Raw genomic sequence first — 21,314 nt, forward strand, 5'->3', positions numbered from 1 at the left:
ATATTGGTTGATTATGGGGTGGATGTTGTTGACGGATTGCATATGAGTGAGAGAAAAAGAGGCATCCAGGAAAATGCCTCAAGTTTTAGCTTGAATCAAAGGGTGGGTGGCAGTTTCATTTAATGAGATGGCGACCTGGGGAAGATACAGTAGGAAGGGAAAAATCAAGAGTTGTCTTTTGTGCACATTTGGATTTGGGTATCTCTGAGACATCCAAGTGAAAATGTTATGTTTCTGTTAGATGTGTAGATCTGGAGCTCAAGGAAGAGGCCAGGGATAGAGATCTAAATTTGGGAGTCATCACCATATAGTTGATATTTCTGTATGAGGATCCCGGGAAGAGAATCTCGAGAAGGGAAAAGTGTTCAGGACTTTTCTGACTTTGATTTTCTCCAGCAAATAGCATCACATTTCCCATTCCTGTGACTGTAAGAACCTGAGCTTGAGAAGCACAGCTTTGGAGGCGTGAGATGACACTGCTCCTCTTTAACCTCTTTGGAGACAATTTGTCAGAGGGAGCATGTGGTGAAATCTCCAAGTTTGTTAATGACAACTGGCTCTTTTGGATCGCAGCATGCCACGGGAATAAAGAGCAGGGAGAGACCATGAGAATGCAAGTGGGCAGAAAAGCAGCAGATAACTTTTCTGCGTGGGCAAGAGGAAGTTAATGAACTAGGGAAAGCAGTCTAGGGCACACTTACAGAAAACTTGACCCTGAGCTCTGACTTGCCAGTCTGGAAAGGGCTCTAGGACCATTGCTGGAGTTATGGACCAGCAAATATTCAACCACAAGATATTTCTTGAGAAGCAGGTAGGTTTCAAGTGTTGAGACCAAAATGATAATCCGGAAGACTCTGGAGGACGAAATAGACACCATATCTAAAGGTTTGTGGAGAAGGTCCAGAGAAGGGTGACTATAAATACTGAGGTGGAATTCTGGTTATATTTTTCCCACTAATCATGGGGTTATGTCTCTGAGGTTTGGGGCATCAACACTGAGCTTTTAGATTGTGTTTTGGATAGTTCTGATGTGGTCATGAAGATATATTGCTGTTTTTTTCTTTTAAGAGATGAACAGAAATATTTGATCATTTACAAGGAATATAGAATATTTATATATAATGCGGGAATATATATATATATCACCATTAGGATCTAATAACTAAGCACTAACTCATTCTGCTAGCTTCTTTCAGGTATATAGTTGGTACTCAACAGATGTTGGTTGAGTAAATGAATGAATGAACAGTGTTGGTAAAAACAATTTTGTTTGAACACGATCTTTGCCTGAAAATATTGGAAAACATAACAACATTGGAATGGAGCAGTATAAAGGGAAAAGCAGAAAATGGCACAAATATGTGTTTAAAAATATATATATATCAAATAAACAGATTTTTAAAAAAGCACTCACATTAAGAATAAGCCTGAGTAAAGTGCAAACTGTGTAAAGGTGAGTTCCAGAAGATCTGTCAGAAGACACAGGGTAGAACTGGGGGTATTTGCTAGTTGTTGTCCAATGAGGAGTTGGGATTTTAGGAGCTTCTTGAATAAACATTCAGTTCACATTATTTTAATTTCTGATCTGATGACTGATTTCCAAGAACTGGGTCAGGTTGTCCTGCCATCAACTTTCTCTGTGGATTTATACACATTTCTCTTTCCTCCCTGGGTTCTTGTGTTGATCGGATGTAAGAGCTCTGTTTCGCTCTAATTATATATCTTTCGGCTCTCCTTGTGCTGCATCCTGTTTTCTGGTTTTGCCTCATGATTACTTGTTCTTTATTGTTTAGTGGCCATACAGTTTCCCTGCTTGCTAAGGTATTATAATAACACCACCTGAAATTTACATGGCACCCTATCTCAGAGAAGATCAAAGCACTGTTACAGACAGTATCTTGCTAATCTTCCATACTTCTTTGTAAAGAGGAAACTGGTTATTATTACCCCTATTTTATACATGAGGAAATAGGATCTCAAAGATTAAATGATTGGCTCCATTTTACACATACGCAGTGAGTAAGAGTGGAGCCATGGGTGTTTCAGGTTTCAGTCGTTAGGCTCTTGTGATGTTTTACGTGGTTAGTCTTTTTTGGTAAAGCTATGTAGAGGGTTAAGAACATCAGAACGTATTTTCCTCCTTCCCCCATTAAATTTATACTGAATTTTTCTGTAATATTTAGCCTATTGACTTAGGTGGTGTTCACTTTTCAGTAGAGTTGTTTATGGCCTGGGCTTGGACTTTGCATACTGTTGCGACTTGAGCGAGTTATGTGTTGGAAAATAGTCCAATGGCTAAGGCTTCTTTTTGGTTGGGGAGCTCTCTGGGGAAGGAGCAATCTTTGATCAGAAAGTGATTCATTTGAGAGGAGGGGAATGAATAGGATAGTTTCCTTCAGTTCTGCACATAGTTGTGATTCTTTGACTTGCAATGACACTTTGGGGGGGGATTTCACTGGTTGAGTCCCCATGTGGCAGAGATATCTCATGGAAAATTGTGCATTCCTGGGATTTCTGTTGGTGATGGCCTGGAGCTGATCGAATCACTAGCTCGTTTGCTCTGACCACTAAATCATGATTTTTGGAGAAATCCAGGGCCTGATTTGCCTGGGGACTTTTAAAACAGTAATCAAAATGGAAGGAGTTTTATCTTGAAATGGTTTATTGGCCCTTCTGAAAAGACCTTATGCAAGAATGATGAAGCCTAGGAATGTGTAGCATAAGGTGTGGTCTTTATACACTTGCCAAGCGAGACTTGCTTTTTTTTTTTTTTTTTTAAAGTTTTGTTCAGACTTGGGCAATCATGATTTTCTTCCCCCTTTTTTTTTTTTTTAAATATATATTTAGGCTGATCTGCAACGTGCTTCCTAAAAAATTTCTGTAGACATCTTGGCTGTCATTTCACTTGGGCCCTGTGTATACTCAATGAGACATTCAGACTGAGCCCTTCTTTTCAAGTTATAGGGCATTATAATGCATGCCTCAGAAGTTCAGTGGAGGATGGTTCTCAAGGTTTGCCACTCTTAGAATGGGAGAAACTGGGTTTTCTGATCCTTGCATGTGCTGTTTGGAGGCTACCATGACCAATTTTGGGTTATGTCAGCTAGACTTCCATGGTCTGGTAGCACAGATGAAAAGTGAATTCAAGCTGGGAAGAAAGCGAGTGTGTCAGGTGACTCCACAGTCAGCTGTGTGAAGTTATCAACAGAATGCACAAATCCAAGAATTTGGAACCAGAAGGCATAGGCTTGATGACTGGCTCTGCCCTCGTCATATGCCTTCATTTCTTCTTCCATAAAATGGGGATTCCTGTCCTATTTATTAAGTAGGAATGGGAGAGTGAGGTAAATAGTGTATGTCTAAATCCCTTATAAATTGGCAAAAGGCTCTGTGATTCATGGAAGATATCTGTAGATGGGATAAAGATACCCATTGTAGGGTTGTTATAAGACAAAATGAGATAACTTAAGTACATCTCCTTTCACATTGCTTTACACAGGTCAATAACCAAAACACAATGTCCCTCTTCTTCTTTCCTCCCATTCTGTCCTACCCAACATCCTTGTATTTACTCTTTCCACTGTCATTTCCCCAACCTTTGACCTATAAGAGAAGTTAGAATTTGTAGGTAAGCCCTTGTCTTGGGTTGTTCCTCATGTGGGTTCATTTTCCTCTGACTGCCCACATCAGATTAGGCCTTGGCTCGCGTTTCTGAATCGTCAGTCCTGAATCTCGTGGCAGCAGAATTTCCTGATCAGGTGCCAACCCCCCCTTGCAACCTTCCCCAGTACTCGCTGTTGGGATCAATCAGCCTTTCTTCTACGATCCCATGATACACGCAGAGGTTTTTTCAAAACCTCTCTACAGCCCTTATTTATTCTGCCTAATTCATAGTTCTCTTTCGTTTTATATTGTGAACTCCATGAGGGCAGGGCCCTATTTATTTTTGAATGCTATACAGCATCTAGCTCAGTTTCTGGCATATAACAGGCATGCAATAAAATAACTCTCTCTATACAGTTGCTTATAGATATTGCTTTCCAGGACATTCTACTAAAGCCAGTTATAGACGCCATGATTTTCAGTCTTGCAACCCATTGGTGGTTAAGTGAGGGTCCAATTGGAATTAACTCTTGAAACAGTGGTATTCTGTTCACCTGCCTGTTTGAATGGTTGTCCCATAATTTCTGTCCCAGTGACTCATTGTGACTTTGAATCTACAACACCAAAAAAGTCAGTCTATTTCATTTCATTAGTTGAAAAACATTAGCCCATTTGGTGACTCAGGTAGGTCAACTGGTTGTTTGGATGTATGTAGATGAAACAGAAATGGTTGACTGCATTTTTTGTTTATGAGCTGGCCATTTTTGTCATTGCATAGGCCAGCTCTGTATGACTTCAAGTGGCATTGGAAAGGATAATATTGGCTGGTGGTCAGAACCTGGGATTTAGAAAGAAGCATGAGAATGCTTGAATTGTATGTGCAACTCAGCCACTGTGCGGCCTCAGGCAAGTTACGTAAATTTCCCTGTCAGATATTTCCTGAAATAAAAAAGGGAAGTAGTAGATAGGATAATGGTGATAATTCTGAGAATTTGTGCCCCTTTGTGGGTATAAAATGTACCTGTTGCCCAGGGATATGGTAAAATACTTTGAAATGCTTAAGTACTATAGGAATGCAGAGTATTCTATTTATTCTATCTTTTCTCCTTGACTTGCATTTGTCTCTTCTTCTTCTTCCATTTTTACTCTCTTCCAGGACCATTGAGAAATCAACTTTATTTGACCGGTAATGGATACGACAGAGTGGTATTATGCCATGATTCAAGAACTAAAGCAAAGCCATTATTTGAAAGCTTTTGTTTTCCAATATGCCACCATTATAACAAGAAGACTGGGTTCCTGTGTTCACACATAATAGTATTACTGGTGAATATTCCATTTTGGGTGTCCAGATGCTTATTTAATGAATCAATATTCACAGATGACTGTCATTTAAAATTTCATAGCTAAAAGATACCTTGAGGAAGAAGGGAGGGTAAAGAAGCAAAAATGAAGATGAAGCAAAGCTCTAGTTCTTTGGGAACTTATGCGCTGAGCTTTTGTTTCTGAGAACGAGCCCCTCTGGAGGTTCTCTCCAGCCTCCCTTCTCCCTTCCCTTTCCCAGCTCTTCCTTTGTCCTTCTATTCTACTTCTGCCCTTCTTTTATTCTTCTCCTGCTTTCTTTTCCTTTCCCTCCTCTCGGGGTAATTGGAGAGGGAGGATGTGGTCAGAATTGATGAGGTGAGAACCAGTCCAGTTCCCTTTTTCCTCCACCTCAAACCCTTAGCAGATGTAAAGCTTAATCAGATCATGTCAGCCCAGACCACGAATGGAAACTCCAGAAACCTCAGCCTAGGGACATTAAGGCCACAACCACACTCTCAGTGGCAGAAGCATTCTAGAAAGCATTCTGACCGTAAACTTCAGTCAAACCAATTAGAAATTCATTGACGTGGCAGTGAAGAAGGCACTGCAAGAATTTGTTGGCGTTTATTGATCGTATCAACGTGTGAAGGGTCCATCCTGATTTGACAGTGGACCAGAGTCCTCCTTGAAAGTCCAGAATTTAGTCACAGCTGCCTGCTTTCACTTCTGTTGTTCTGGTTCGTGTGCTGTTGCCTGCATGAGGCTATCTGCTAGAGTACGCATGGGTCTTACGAATAATGGATTTTCCCTAGCACACTGCAACTTCACTGATGGCTGAGATCCTCTAAGCTTGACGATGATAATTATTACCATTACTGCATCCAATTATCTCATGAATCAAGACAGGAAGATGAAAAGGACAGAGAGCCGTGAGATGTGCCTGTGTAATATAATAGATCAAAATAGAGATTTGGGTTCCTTTTGACCATTTTTGCTCCAAGAAAATTTATATTGGTTTCCAAGCTCAGGGGAATTTACACTTATTTCCAAGAGGGAGAACGGCTTCTAACATTACCATGTCTGTAACTAACACATTGATACTGTAAACTTTCTCAAAGAAGCTAAGCATTTGGAAAATACAAGTTGGGGCTGACTGGCTTGGGCCTTGAAAACATGCAGTGCTGGCTGAGAAACCTGCGATGTAAGTCATTCCTGGAGATACATTGGGTGATGGATGGAGAAGCCATTTCACCAAAGAATGTTCTTTAGGATGACTTGCTTCTCATTCCCAAAAGCAGTCTTGAACTTGATGGTCAAGCTTCCAATTTTGTAAAAAAGGGGTGTTTGCAATGGATCAAGTTGTTTCCAGTTGTGGTTGAGACCTATTAGAGAGTTGTGAATTCAACTTAATGCATCTAGCGAATAGAATAGAGAAGAAAATATTAAAGTGCATCACATGTAATGAAGGTATATATCCTCTCTTGAAAAGTTTTATCTAATCACATATACACCTATGTGCACTTATTGAGTTGCTATAAAATTTTTTACTATGGACAAAGGTTGCAAGACGCTGCAATAGATTATTGCTTCATTCTTACCCAGATCATCAGCGCACGATGAAGACAATTTCAGTTACAGGACAATCTCAGTTGTCCTTGATTTATTTATTACAAGATATCCCTGTAAAAGAATTTTTATAGAAGGAGAGAAACAGTATTCAAACATAACTTTCTTTTTTTTTCCAGAGCAAGTACATACTAATTTTAGAAACTAGAGAATATAAATAAGAACAAAGAAATAAATTAAAATCTGTTCCTTCTGCCAAGACATAACTACTCAATATTTTGATGTATTTCAAATCCTGAGGATGTGTGTGCATGTGTATGTAGGTTTGCACTACAGATAATTGTGTAACCTGCACTTTTTACAAAACCAGATATTGTGGGCATATTATCCATTTTTTCTAAAATGCCATTTAAAATGGCAGAATTGCTTTTAGTTGAAGCGGTCTTTAAAAGCAGTTGGTGAGTGGTTGAGTGGATGGTGAAAGACACCACCAACCAACATGGCACCTGGATTTTCAAATGGAAACATCATTTAGAAAAGATTTGTCTAAAGAGGAAGGTGAACAATGACCTAAGTGCTTGTTGCGAGAGGGAAATATATTGGGAAAACTGAAATTTGAGGTACTGTTATTGGGGTGAAAGAGAGAACTCATTGTCGAGTTTGTGAAATAGAGGGACCCACAGATGCCAAAAAATGCCAAGACATTTATCTTCACACAGGCTGGCCTCAGAGTAGATTCTAGAGTGTTAATGATTACGTCACATGGGGCAAAAAGTTGTGCTCGTTGAGAGCTTTCTTAGACTATTCACCACATGTCCCAGTATTTACAAGATTTCAAAGCTCTTTTCAATAACTTACCTCATTTAAACCTCATGATAGCACTATCTTGAGAAGTAAGGTCATCGTTATCAACAATATCTTACAGAAAAGAAAACTGAGTCTCGACAAGAGTAAGTAGTTCTCCCAAGGGCACAGGGTTACAGATAAAGTAACTGAACCCAGTTCAGACCTGGTTCCTGGTCTAGTTTTTCTGCATCTGGCACCATCGAACCCATTTCACCATCACCTGTGATGACCCTATGGGTCTGAATTATTATGTTCGGCTCTTGAAGGGAAACAACAAGACTTAGTCGAATGAGAACACAACCTCTTATTTCTAGGAGCTTCTAATCTGAGTCCAAGAAGTTATGTGGCTCTGTAGAGAGGGACCAGCCTCAAGAGAGCATTTTAAGTTGAGCAGAGGGCAAGTAAAACATGAATGGCATTGCTTTATAAAACTGTGGGGCTTATCTGCTTTTAGTTGGAACTGCCTTACGATGATGATTATTGGGTACCTCAGTAACAAAGCCCAGGTGGGAGGCAATCAGATTGGACATGTCTTCTAAAGAAGGTCACTGTCCAAAGAAGATAGGGTGCTTCCACTACGAGAGTGTCACTTCGCAGCCACAGCTTCTTTTGCTCATCCAAGGGCCTTCCCTAACCCATCTATAGAAGTTGACAGAATAGTGAAACCCCCCTCAGAGAATTAACCCTGGCTTTTCTCATGCTTACAGTGTGCTGACTTGCTTTTCTTGGTTCTCAAACGATGCAATCTGACAGTCAGCATAGTGGCTTCCTGTTTGAGGGTTAATTACTTCTTTGTATGCCTATATTTAAGATGCATAAATTTGTGATTCATTCTTTATAATTAGATATAATGCTTAGAATATATCCATGTATATAACATTAACATTTTCCTTGGAAGACTATTATTTTGCACTCTGAGCAGTTGCCAGTGCATGCACATCATGAAAACAGGATGATAAAATGCAACAATCTCAAGCATAACCTTAAATTCGTCATTACCATGGCTCTGTGAGTGAAGTAAGTCCAACTGCATCCAGGTGGTGAATTGACATTTCCCCAATACTGGGACACGTGTGATCCCCTAGAATATGCACACCTTTTTAGTTTGAACTAGGGCTCTTTTCTAGCCCACTGGCCCCACCTTCTGAGTTTCACCCCTTGAGAGTGAAACCAAGAAATGACTTGTGGGGTGGGAGAGTCAGCTAGCAAGGGGGTGGAGAGTGGAAAGTAAAATCGCACTCAAGGGAGGAAAGGGTGGGGATGGTTCATTTGAAGTAGCAAAAACAGTCTTCCCCCTTTCCCCTTTCTTGGCTCCATTCAGATGAATAGAAGCTTTAGCAAATTCTCAGAATTAAGTCCATTTCTATCCCACCTTGCTTATCGTTGAAGAATAGGTGTGTGCTGGAAATTGAAAAGACATTTTCTATCTCCCAGCAGATAGAGCCTGTTGAGGGAGGGAAGAGAGAGCAAGGAAGGGGAAAGGAGCAGCCACCAGGAGGAGGAAAAGAGAGGAAGAAGTGAGAAATAGAGGGACAGAAAGGAGCCAGGGAAAGACAGAGAAAGTCCACATGACTCAAAGGGAACAACTTGCCTTCTTGGTCTTGCCAACAGCTTCAGGATTGTCACTTTAGCACCTGGGACTTCCTCCTTCTGCGGACACACTGAGCTGGTGCTTCACTGGTAGCAATAAGTTGAATAGCCTGTTGACGGATGGGCATGCCGTGGCTCTGAGCTTCGGACTCTTTTGTGTTATTCGTATGTGAGAGAGGCTGAAATAGCCCTTCTATTAAAAGAACACTCACACACTCAAATATACACTCACACTTGCATACACACACACACACACACACACACCATAGTCTTTCATCAAGTACCTCCTTTCCCCTCCCAACCCCAGTCTTTCCAGAATTCAACCTTTTAAATTATTTCAGAAATAATGAAGTATTTCTAACTGAGGGTATTTGAGCTGTTAGGTTACTCTGTCAGGGATGAAGACTCAGCAATTTGTGTCACAGGAGATCTGGTTGTAAAACAAAGAAAGGTGTGTACTCCATTACAATGCTGAAATGAATTAATTAGGCCCTGCAGCTTGAATCTTTCTCCTTTCATATATTCCACCTGCTGTTCGGAGCCAAACTGTAACCCTGACTTCCCTTTTGGATATACACTGTGCCTTTTTACCACCTCTTTTAAGTTGCATCACATAACGTTTTCCAGGCAAGTCCTGCTACTTCGTAGGTGGATAGAAGATGGAGAATTGAAGCTTGAGTAGCAGAGACCACTGTGCCACTGTACTGGGTTTCCATCACTTTCTTTTATCCCACTACCTTATCCCAAAGTTATGCACCCTAGGCTGGGTGTGTGCACGTCGCCAGAGTCAATCACTCTTTGGGCTAGTGAAAATGCACCAGAATGAACCGTCCCAAGAAAACATGACAAGTAAGTTGTTGTGCTGATTTGGATGTGTTATGTCCCCCAAAATGCCATGTTCTTTGATGCAGTCTTGTGGTGGCAGATGTATTAGTGTTTACTGGGTTGGAACCTATTGGTTCAGTGTTTCCATGGAGATGTGACTCAATCAACTGTGGGTGAAATGTTTGATTAATTATTTCCATGGAGATATGGACCCCGCCCATTCAGGGTGGATCTTGATGTAATCACTGGAGTCCTATAAAAGAGCTCACAAACAGACGGACCTCAAAGCAGCTGAGAGCGACATTTGAAGAGCGGCTGAGAGAGACATTTTGGAGATGGCTGCTGAAAGCAGACTTTTGCTGAAGCTTTGGAGAAGCTAGCCCAGAGTTTGCTCCGGAGAAGCTAAGAAAGGACAAATGCCCCAAAAGTAACATTTTGAAGAATGCACAGGAGCTGGAACACAATCTGGGATCAGCAGATACCAGCCACATACCTTCCTAGCTAACAGAGGTTCTCCAGACGACACTGACCTTCCTTTGGTGAGGGTATACTTGTGTTGATGCCCTAGTTTGGACACTTTTATGGCCTCCAGACTGTAAATTTGTAACCTAATAAACCCCCCTTTATAAAAGCCAATCCATTTCTGTTATTTTGCATAATGACAGCATTAGCCAACCGGAACAGTCATTAAAATGGAATTAACCAGTGGCTGTCCTATAGGCTCCTTCTGCCTACTGTGGAGGACTGGAGCATAAGGGCCAGGACATCCCAGTCTCCAGAGACCTGCGGTACCTCTCTTACCTGAGTCAGGGGCGGTGACTGCACCATTCTCCTGCGGAGCCTCAGGTAAATGACAAGCGGAGCATGTTGTAGTGGGAGGTGCTAGCCCACTTGCCTCTGTGAGATGGACTTATTAAGTCTGACTGACATCTGGAGAGGCTTTGAGGTCAGGTGTGGAGATCCAGGCAGGGTCAGGTAAGATCACCTCATGCCAATGGATAGTAGGGGGTCCCAAATGCATACACAAGGAAGGTCTAAGGGATTTATACTCCCTTCCATTCACATTCCCCCTGCAACCCAAAGTCACCACCCCCTCCCACCCAAGCGGGGTCTCAAGGAAATTAGGGTGGAGTTGAATTGGTGGCTCGGGAACTTCAGTGTGCAAGAGACGCACACGGGGAGCTCTCGAATAGACGCAGAATCCCAGGATCCACCTTTGAGATGCTGAGTCAGTAGGTCTTGGGTGGAGCTGAAGAATCTGCATTTTCAGCAAGGACTGTAGGAGCTTCTGAGGCAGGTGGGCAGAAGAACTCATTTTGGGGAACGCTGGAAAGGGGGTTAGTGCTCAGATTAGCATGTCCCTGATGTTTCCCCTAGGAGCAGGGGTGGGTGGAAGGAGGATTTCAAGTCACCAGATGAAGGGCTGGAGAAAGACTGAGGATACTTCATCGATCCCACACCATGGAGCTAGATCTGAAGTTGAATTCAGAGCTGACTAAGCTCTGACTGGCTTGATAGCATTTACGTGGTGAAATCATGAAATCATTATGTGGTGATTCATTCGCTGTCTAGAGAGCCTTATCACATCTTAAAATGAAAATACCACAGACTCCTTGGGAAGATGGGCTTTTAAGAAAGGGGATTTTTGGGCCAGGTTGGTGTGTCACCACAGGACGCCCCTGAGGAAATGTTGGGCGATTGGGGCAGGTCCTCAGGCCAGCCCGGGGAAGGGGGAGGCCTTGGGGCGATTGGTGGACGGGAGCGGCCGGGCAGTGGAATCTTTGATTCTGGAGGGTGACCAAGGCCAGCGCTTGCTGGGAGCCAGGGGTGGGTGGGAAAGCAGGTCACCGTTGGCCGGGAGATGAGGGACGCCTGGTGTGTGCTAAGAGGACAGGACTCGGGAGAGCACGTCCACAGAGGGGCGAGGCTGCCGCTGCCCTTCAGGCTGCTCTGTCTGGGAGAGAAAAGATCGGGCCTGTGAGAGAAAGATGGACAGAGCCAGGACCTGCCTCATTCAGACAGAGCCTGGGAGAAGGGGAGGCTGAGAAGGCAAGGGCTTGAGCTCATGTCTGTTTCTGGAGACTTAAAGATAAGATGTATTCCTATCCATGGTGGATAGGTGGACTGTCTCCTTCCCAGTCAGGTGTGGGGCCAAGGGGGCGGAGAGGACAGAGGTGGCTCCTGTTGAAGGCCCTAGAGCAGGGGCCGGGCTGGCAGGTGCATCCCAGTTACCATTGCTTGTAGAGCAGGTGACAAGAGGCAAGCACAACAGAGTGCAGGTGGCTTCTGGGAACCATGAGCCAACTGGCATGGGGAGGAGCCCAGCCTCGTCTCAGGGGTCCCTGAGGCCTTTATGGAGCAGCGCCCAGCATTTGCTTCATCTCACCTGGCTCCTGTTCCCAGGATGACAGAAAGAGTCCCGCCAGGTTTCCAGGCATAGATTCCCCTTTCCTCCTACCTGGACCAAGCTCCCACCATCTTTGGCCTGAGAGGTACTTTCCTAAAGCAATAGATACAAACTAGGTCAGTTTCAGGGATGGAATGTTGCAACGCTTGTAGGGAGAAGCCAATGGATGTTGCAACTAGGGTTGGGCCAACTTGTTCTGAAAAAATGGCCCCCTCCCTCACTTAACTTTCTCCTGTTTCATATCAGAGCTAAGAGATGGCTGTAATTTTTTTCCAGTTTTATTTCTATGGGCATTTTTTTTTTTTAATAGAGAAGTTGTCAGTTTACAAAAAAATCATGCAGAAAATACAGCATTACCATATCTCCCCCATTATTAACGCTTTGCATTTGTGTGGTACCTTTGTTATAACTGATGAAAGAAAATTATTATAATTGTTCTATTTTTAAAACAATTGTTTATTAGAGAAATTGTAGGTTTGCAGAAAAGCATGCAGAAAATACAGGGTTCCTATATACCATCCCTATAATTTATACTTTGCATTAGTGTGGTACTTATGTTATAATTAATGAGATAATATTATTATAATTGTACTATTAACTATAGTGCATAGTTTACATTAGGGCTCACTGTTTATGTTATACAGTCCTAGTTTGAATCTTTATTCTGGTTACATATATACAACCCAAAATTTCCCCTTTTAACCACATTCAAACACATAATTCAGTGGTGGTAATTACCTACACAGTGTCATGCTACCCTCACCACCGTCCATCAGCAAAACTTTTCCATTACTTCAAACAGAAACTCTGCACCCATTAAGCATTAACTCCCCACTCCCTACCCCCACCCGGGCCACTGGTAACCTGAATTCTAGCTTCCGATGTTAAGATTTTGCTTATCCTAATTATGTCATATCAGTGAGGTCATACTCTGTCTGTCCTTTTGTGTCTGGCTTATTTCACTCAACAGGATGACTTCAGGATTCATCCATGCTGTTACATGGATCAGGATGTCATTCTTTTGTGCAGCTGAATAATATTCCATCAGGTGTATCTACCACATTTGTTTCTCCACTTGTAGGTTGACAGACACTTGGTTTGCTTCCATCTTTGGGCAATTGCGAATAATGACGCTACAAACATTGGTGTGGAGATATCTGCTTGAGACCCTGCTTTCAATTTTTTGGGATATATTCTTAGAAGTGTTATTTTTTAACGAGTGAGAGAACTTTTTTTTAACCCATGGATCTCTATTCATTTTGTTCCCAGCTGTAACTGAGGGTTTAGCAGCAATGATTTGTAAGCTTTGTGGAATCTTAGGCTTGCAAGACTCTTTACTTGGTAATTTAAAGGAAACATAAAGTGTTTGAACTGGAAGGACCTCAGAGCTCACCCTTGACCAATTGCAAATCTGGGGTTGAGGTTTGCCCGTGATCTAAAAACAAGGTCTCTGCCTTGATATTAAGCCATTGCAGAAAGATAGAGATATCTTTCTAAAAGACCTCTAGAAGAGCAGATGCCATCATTTTTGGTGACAACCTTCTTCAGCATCACTCTATGGAGGTCAGGAAGTAGTTTTTATTTATCATATTTTAACTTAATTTTACAGAGGGTAGAGTCTGGGTAAGGAGAATGTGTTGTTCTAACATGGTTTGGGGGAGATTTGATTTTGCCATCCTTTTGGCTGCAGACATGGGATCTGAGAAGTGCATCTAGAGGCAAGGTTATGTTTTGCCAGAATCTTCCTATTTCTATCCTTTTTTTTTTAAAAAAAGAATTGTACACAATGCTTTGATTAATGTATTTTCCATCAATCTTTTCTGCACTTCTGATTATTGTTTTAGATAAGATTCTTAGAAAAAGGATTATCAGGCCAGAGGGTATGGCATGCTTTTATATTCAATGAAAATCCTCTTGCATAAGTCTTTGAAATTGGCATATTGTAGGAGCTAAGTAAATATTTGTTAAATGGGAATGCACATTAAAAACACTTTTTATTGGGTAACATATATACAACTCAAAATTTTCTATTTTAAGCACTTTCAAGTGTACAATTGAGTAGTTTTAATTATACTCGCAGTGTTGTGCTACCATCACCAACACCCATTACCCTCACTTTTTCATCACCTCAAACAGAAACTCTGCACCCAGTAAGCGATAACTTCCCCTTCCCCATCCTTTCCACCCTGACCCCTGGCAATCTCTAATCCACTTTTTGACCTCATGAAGTTGCCTATTCTAGATATTTCATATACGTGGAATCAAGCAATATTTGTCCTTTTATGTCTGGCTTTATTTCATGTAGCATACTGCTTTCAAAGTTTATCCATGCCGTGGCATGTATCGGAACGTCATTCCTTTTTATGGTTAAATAATATTCCACTGTATGGGCCTACCACATTTTTTTTTTTTGGGCATTCATCAGTTGATGGACACTTGGGTTGCTTCCATGTCTTGGCTATTCTGAATAATGCTGCAATGAACACTGGTGTTAAAGTATGTGTCTGAGTCCCCATTTTCAGTTCTTTTGGGTATATACCCAGGAGTGGAATTGCCAGATCATATGGTAATTCTAGATTTAACCTGTTGAGGAGACACCAAACAGTTCCACAGTGGCTGCACCATTTTACATTCCCACCAACAACATGCTAGGGTATCGATTTCTCGTGTCCTACCTAATAGTTGTTATTTTCCACATTAAAAAAAAAATAGCCATCTTAATCAGTGTGAAATGGTATCTTATTGTGGTTTTGATTTCAGCAAGTGATATTTTAATATTTCCTTTCAGGAAGAGGAATTAATATTTGACCCGTGGAAGTGAACCCTTTGAACTTGCCCCAGGCTCTCATCAAAGCTGATTTTAAAAAGTGTTGGTCTACATTTTTTACTGAATCTGTGGGCTACCCACGTGCTTCCTTTCACAGTGGTGCCCACAGGCTTGGAGCTGATCCTGGATGAGTATGTGCTCCCCTGGTGTTCTGGTTTGCTAATGCTGCCATTTTGCAAAACACCAGAAATGGATTGGCTTTTATAAAAGGGGGTTTATCTGGTTATACAGTTACAGTCTTAAGGCCATGAAGTGTCCATCAACAAAGGGTACTTTCACTGGAGAAAGGCCGTTGGTACCTGGAAAACCTCTGTTAGCTGGGAAGGCATGTGGCTTGCATCTGCTAGCCCCCAGGTTGCATTTCAAAAGGCATTCTCCAAAATGTCAGCATCAGCTTCCAATGGTCATCTCCAAAATGTGTGCCTCAGCTATCGCAGTGAGTGACTTATGCCTGAGATTATGTAAGGCTCTAGGAAACTGAATGGGCGGAGCCACACCTCCATGGAAATAATCTAATCAGAGTCATCACCTACAGTTGGGTGGGTCACATCTCCATGGAAACAATGTAATCCAAATGTTCCAACCTAATCACACTAATACATTTGCCCATACAAGATTGCATCAAAGAACATGGAGTTTTGGGGGACATAACACATCCAAACTGGCACACCTGGGAACCCAGAAGGGACACAAAGAGGAAGAGGAACCCCAAGTCTGTATGTGCTTCTGGCTTCTGGTGACAGAGCCTGTGCTCACAAGCTTTGGAAGTGCCTTGCCTCTGTGTGTTGTGGGCTCCAAAGTATATCTGTTTTACTGATTTGTTTCGGTGGGGGAAGTTTTGCAGAATAAAGAGCAAGAGGACAATGCCCCTTCCATCTCTATTGTAACAATAAATTATTTGGGAGTGAATTGATGTAGAGAAATACTAGAAATTCTAAAATCCAAAGCAGTAGGGACTACTGAAGGATCATCAAACCCACCCTTATTCTGCTATAGAGAAAGGGATTGTGAAGAAATGCTTATTGGCGTCCATTCACAGGCTGAAGCACATTCAGGAGTTGCTTGAGGTTGCGATCACAGCCTTTGGAGCCTCTCTAAGTGTTTTCTTTGAGGGGTGTCCTTCTGTGGGGATCCAGCTCTGTGGTCTTCAAAAGTCCTTGTCATTCACTGGAAGGTTCTCCATTAGTTCTGTTTGGTGGGACAAACAGGAAAAGCAAAGCAACCCAATTCTTTCTTTCTGCAACCAAACACAAGCCATAACTGTTATCTTTTCTACTCCTGCAGAGCTATGTTGATTCTTGATAAAACGACATAGTCACATGTTGTGGTTGGTTCCGTAGCTCAAAGTGCTGCAAACACTTATGCATTAAATCCCCCACAACCCTCCAGTGGGTACACAGATGGGGAAAATATCAGAAACAGACATTTTTTGGATCATTGACTGAAATGGGATGTCTGTGAAACTTGACTCTCAAATACAAGGTTCCTTCTTATAAGGAAGCCCTTGCTGCAAAGAGCATTTCCTTTAGCCACGTTAGTGAAGGGAGCAAAACCAGCAAGATGTGCTGCTCGGAGACATTTTTCTCAATATTTGAACTGGATTTACTCAAAGGGATCCATATTTTCTATTGTCTGGTTCTTCTCTCTTATTCCACAAGAAATTTATTCAACAAATATTTATCAGGTCTCCAGGTGGTATGTAGCCTTTTGCCTTTTTCTTACATGTAAAAAAAATTAAGAACAGACAGCAGTACATGTTTGAGCACCAAATGGTGACACAGAAACTGCTGTCAAAGTCAGAGAAGACAGAAATTGCAGTACTGTAGGTCTGATTGCCACAGAAGCCACTGTTGGGGAGGAAAGAATTTCATGGTTTAGGGCCAGAGGTGTAATCTGGGATTGTTGAATGGTGCCCCCCCAGTAAATGCTCGATAAATGTTATCTACTTTAATTGACTCTACAAATCACTTCCCAGATGCAAGTGGAATTATGGTCTGAGTTCTCAGAGGAAGGCAGTTTCTTCTCTGCCCCATGGCCCTAGGTTGTTATGAATTTTCCTAATGATATGGCCTCTTGCCCTTGTCCTTGACAACTTCATGCCCTCACCATTCCCTGCCATCGACGCGTTGTTGCTCTGACATCAGAAAGGGTAGTAAAGACATCGTGGTCTGGTCAATGCAGTGAAAATATTTGTGCTTCCCTTTGATTAGCTTTATTATTGCTTTTAATGCACCATACACAGTCAGTTGAACATGTATGGTTTTAAAGACAGATGATCTAAAACCAATCTTCATTCAATTGCGGATTTGAGGAATTCCAGCTCGTGTTCCCAAGAGCTGTCCCCTAGGATTTGGTTGTATTCTCCCTGTGGCTGGCAGTCCTCCTGTACTCTTCCCTCATTCCCCAGCCCCTGCCCTGGGTCTCTAAATGATGTAGGTGTAAACGAATCTATCCCTTTACCTTCTTTCTGGAATTCTAGAACACGTCTTTAATTTATTTTCTCTTCTGTTTTTCGTGTTCCTGCATTGGTTCCTGGGAGATGTTCTCAACTTCTAACCCTTCTATTGAGATTTTCATTTGTGATATATTTTTTATTTCCAAGAGCTCTTTATTGGTGTCTCTTATTGCTTTTCTCTTTTATACTGATGATGATGGTGTTTTTTTTTTAACACAATTTATTGACATATAATCATACACCATATAATCCATCCAAGGAATACAATCAGTGGCTCACAGTTTCACCACATAGCTGTGCATTCAACACCACATCAATTTTAGAACATTACTCTAAAAAAAAAAAAAAAAAAGGAAAAGAAAAAAAAGAAAAATGAAAAAGAACACAAGAACACCCAAAGCATCCCATACTGCTTTTCTCTCTCTCTCTCTCTATCTATCTATCTATCTATCTATCTATCTGGTCTTATTTTATTACTCAGATGATGGTGTTTTGAAGGGCTCATCTTCTTACATAGTTTCTCTTTCCTGCTAGTTGTTTTTCTCTGTTTGTTTTGGTCTCTGCCTTTTCTGTTAGAGGCTCTCCTTTTGGGCCAGCCAGCCCTTTATGGGTGGGAAGCTAAAAAGCCTAATTGGGTACTCTCGGTTCCTGAGGAGGGAGCGTTGACTGTGGATATCTCCGAAGGCAGATCTAGCTGGACCATTTGCTTTGGGAATTCCCACATCCATTTTGAAGGTTGCTTTTCATTGGCTTGTCAACTTCTCCAGAGGAATATCCTTCTGATCTCAAAAGAAGTGTAGAATCCTAGACCTAGTATTTTGCTTGCTGAGTGGGATTACTCAAGAGTAGCTTTTAAAGAAGGGTCTAATCTAAGTCTCTGAAGACTGAAGTTGATGACTAATTGGATCAGCTGTAATCCTACATATCTTCCATATCTTTATGTGGTGATATCACTCAAATGTCTCTTGTGTACTAAACAGAGCTGCTCTATAAAAGAAATCTCTTCAAGTTGACTGATCTTCAAGGGATGAACATGCAACAAGAAGTTGACGGATGGAAGTCCTCACTCTTCTAGTGATTTGAGCTTCTGCTACTACAACAAGGGGCTTTACCATTGCTGTGGTTCTTGTGGCTATGACTTCTCTTTATGACACTCACATTGGCTAAACCTCTACAATTTTCAAAAGATAATACTTCTGAAAAATCCATTTTTCATCTTAGAATTTTAGAGCTGGAAATGTTTGTAAAGATAATTTAGTTCACATTTATAGATGACAAAACAAAGGAACCAGAATATAAACGGACTTGTCCAAGGTCCCGTAGCAAGACTAGAAGCCAGGACCTCGATTCTAGCAGCAAATGGAAGATAGTTTCACTTATTTTTAAGGGCACTTTGCTTGGAGTTGATGGTTCAGAATCTTTATGAGAACAGTACATAATTCCTTATTTTTCTCTTTCTATGGCTAAGGAGGTAGAGAACTGTTTATTTTTTTCCCAAATTTAATGGGCAAAGATGTGAAAAAGATGCAAAACTATGCATAAAAACTGAGCCCATATTTGTGAGAAAAATACATAGAAAATAAGATGAGATATAGATGTTGATGGAGAGAGAGAGAGAGCGAGCACCTGTATTTTCTAGCTGACTCATGTCTTAAATCTATATAAGCATATAAGCAAGGCACATCTCTTTGGGAAGTAGAAGTCCAAGTTCACTGACTTCACTGGGTTGCAATTGTACTTAACACCAGGTATGGCAGGTGGCCCAGGTTTGGAGAGCAGAAAGAAGAGCTTTGATTTAAAAATTATTATTTTCAAATGAAAACCATGCCTGCCTCCTTCTCATATACCTGGATGAACTGCCGTGGCCTGTGATGCTGAGGAGGGGAGAAAAAACCCACCTTGGCTTTCTTGGCCTCCAAGCAGCAAGGAGGAGACTGTATGATGACATCTGACTTCTGGGGGGCTACAAATACTCCCACCTTCTCCCCGGGAGTCAGGGGATGGACCAAAGATCAAAAAATGGACAGAACAGAGAAACCCACATTGATCTTGGATCTGAAGGAATCTGCAGCCTCACAACTGTGGCAAAACACGCGCCTTTCGACTGAACTGTCTCATGGGCAGTTGGTTAACCAAACAATCACTTTGGTTGGGAGAAAGGAGCTAGGTTTGATTGACTTGACCAAATCATAAAACTGCTGGGTGCCTGTGGGGACACCACCCCAACCCCTCCATTTCTGGTAATTCCAGGTGCACGTGTCAGCAGGGATTGCTTTGATTTGCCTAATGAAAGAAAAAAGAAGCTCAATAAAATGCTCTTGGTTCTGTGTCTCTACATGAGCAGTTAACAAGTTGGCACGGGGGTAGCTTTTGCAAATGAGATATTAAATTTCCTTGTTTATGTTGGAAATGTCCTTCCATCTCTGTCAGCAAATGTGCAATAACATTCTTTCTGTGTTAGGCCGGCTTTGAGTTCATTTGTTATTTCTGTTCCTTTTGTTCTTGCCATTAGCCTTTGGAGTGATCATCTTTTTCAAAGGAGATAGAAAATTTGTCCTGGGCAAGGTTATGCCTGGTGTGGTAGGGTGGGAGCAGAGTGTGGTAGGGTGGCCAGATGAAATACAGAATGCCTGGTTAAAGGTAGATTTCAGATAAACAAAAAGCAGGTTTCTAGAAATATAAGTATGTCCCAAATATTGCATGGGACATACTTACAATAAAAAAAAAAATTCACTGTTTATCTGAGGTTCAAATTTAACTAAGTCCTATATTTTGTTTGCTGAATCTGGGCAGCCTACAGAGGTTCTTATATTGTAGGGGAAAGAGCTGTTGACCGGAGACATTCCCAGGATTGTAGGAACAGGCTGTTTCCCCTTCCCTGCAAGCTGAGACTGGGCTTCTTTTGGGGTGACAAGAGTTAGACGCTTGCCTAGGGCACAAACACTGTAATCAAGATAAAAGAAGATTTAAAGCAATATTAAAAAAGAGAGAGAAAAAATACTGAACCTTTCTTTATTTAAAATTTGAAACTTTGTTCATTCCTGAATGCATTATTTTTATTTTAAAAATATTGCATTAAATCTTCTTTATCTTGGTCATTCGAGTTTTTGGCATCCCCTTAAACTGTGTGCCTGAGGCGAGTGTCACTCACCCCACCCTGGTCCCCTTTCTGTCCTTTATTTTCCACTCTACCATCAACCACATACAACAGCTTTTGGGAGTAGGGGGTGTGGGGCATGGGTGTGGGGTGACAGAGAGTGTTCAAGGCATGTGTCTGGTCCTGCTAAGAACAATACCAGAATTCTTGGATTAGGATTAAAATATGAGTTTTCCACTTTAGTTGACTCCTATTTACATATAAATTTAAGGAGCCTATGTTCTCCCCTCATCAAATTTTAATACGAGGGGTATGTGAACTTGAGTGAACTTTACTACCTCTATTCCCCAACTTTTGTCTCAGAGGTGCTTTTTGGTCGTGACGATCTTCTTTCGAAGAAGTGGACCTTCCTGCCTCTTTCATTGCTTTAGACCCAAGGGTGACTCAGAGGATATCATCCTGGCTCTGGGCAGTGGCAGAATCTTCCCAAAGAAGCTTGGAGAGACTGGTGGAGTTAGACGCAGAAGGTCAGAGCTGTTTGCTATCGAACTTTAATATCATCTTGAATATTCAAAATGGTATTTGTAGATTTCTATTTTAAAAGCCCCAATATTAGATTTACTTGATTGCTGCCTGTATCTGAAATAGCTATTATTTAGCAGTACAAATAATTGGTAATAGTTTTTTTGGTATCTGTGCTCCATGGCACCAAGGGATCCTGGATACCTGTGTGTTAAGCAAAACATGGTCAGTGTGTGTAATCCAAAGTTTCTAGACTTGCTCCGTGGAATAA

The sequence above is a fragment of the Choloepus didactylus genome, chromosome 8 (assembly GCF_015220235.1).
Source record: "Choloepus didactylus isolate mChoDid1 chromosome 8, mChoDid1.pri, whole genome shotgun sequence".
NCBI classification, from domain to species: domain Eukaryota; kingdom Metazoa; phylum Chordata; class Mammalia; order Pilosa; family Megalonychidae; genus Choloepus; species Choloepus didactylus.